Below are 1,278 nucleotides of genomic sequence, written 5' to 3'. Positions count from 1 at the left end.
CACGCCATTGCACTCTAGCCTGGGCAACAGGGCAAGACTCTGTCTCAAAAAAAACAAAAACAAAAACACACGTTTTAAAAATTTAGTTATACTCTAAGAAATATTCTTTTGAAAAACAATTAGTATAAGTCCCTAAATTTCTCAAGTTGTCTAGCATCCGTGGCTAAAATAATATGTAGAAATAAAAACAGAAAAAAGAGCAGTAGTCAGTAACTCACCACTTAAACGTACAGCTTAAAATAGAAATTCCTAGGCAATTCTATGGCACATACTTGTGGAAAATGTTACAAGCAGCAGTCAGAATTGGCCCTGGATCATCAAAACAGTGGTTGTTACCATCATTTATTAACTTGAGGCTTCTCAATTCAAGATGCTATGTAAATTGAAGATATTCATTTTCTACCCAAAAAACACCACAATTTGGGTTGAATTCTAGCTCTACCACTTGCTGCTTATGTGACCTTAAGTATATAAACCACTCCAAGCCTCAGTATTTCCACCTATAAAATAAGGCTGCCGTGTTCACTTTGGCAGCATATATACTAAAATTGGATCGATACAGAGAAGATCAGCATGGACCCTGCACAAAGATGACATGCAAATTCGTGAAGCATTCCATATTTTTAACAGACAGCCTACAGAATAAGAGAAAATTTTTGCAATCTATCCATCTGACAAAGGTCTAATATCCAGAGTCTACAAGGAACTTAAACAAATTTACAAGAAAAAAACAAACAACTCCATTAAAAAGTGGGCAAAGGACATGCATAGACACTTCTCAAAAGAAGACATCTATGCAGCCAACAAACATATGAAAAAAAGCTCAACATCACTGATCATTAGAGAAATGCAAATCAAAACCACAATGCAATGCCATCTCATGCCAGTCAGAATGGCGATTATTAAAAAGACAAGAAACAACAGATACTGGTGAAGTTGTGAAAAAAAACACTTCTACACTGTTGGTGGGAATGAGATTAGTTCAACTATTGTGGAAAACAGTGTCATGATTCCCCAAAGATCTACAAACAGAAATACTATTTGCTCCAGCAATCTCATTACTAGGTATATACCCGAAGGCACAGAAATCATTCTGTTATAAAGATACATGCACACATATGTTCATTGCAGTACTATTCACAATAGCAAAGATATGGAATCAACCCAAATGCCCATCAACAGTAGACTGAATAAAGAAAATGTGGTGCATATACATCATGGAATACTGTGCAGCCATAAAAAGGAATGAGATCATGTCCTTTGCAGGGACAGGGATGG

General features: G+C 36.1%; 1 non-coding gene across 1 annotated transcript; it reads left to right on the top strand.

Annotated features, from left to right (window-relative positions):
* The first annotated feature begins 518 nt into the window (after window positions 1–518).
* Window positions 519–625, top strand: LOC115831764. The gene has a single exon (XR_004027258.1). It is a non-coding gene; the product is annotated as a U6 spliceosomal RNA (small nuclear RNA).
* Window positions 626–1,278: the final 653 nt, after the last annotated feature.

The sequence above is a fragment of the Nomascus leucogenys genome, chromosome 2 (genome assembly GCF_006542625.1).
Source record: "Nomascus leucogenys isolate Asia chromosome 2, Asia_NLE_v1, whole genome shotgun sequence".
In the NCBI taxonomy this organism is placed as follows: Eukaryota; Metazoa; Chordata; class Mammalia; order Primates; family Hylobatidae; genus Nomascus; species Nomascus leucogenys.
The sequence above is the reverse complement of the archived record's forward strand: the minus strand, read 5'-3'. Positions and strand labels throughout refer to the sequence as shown.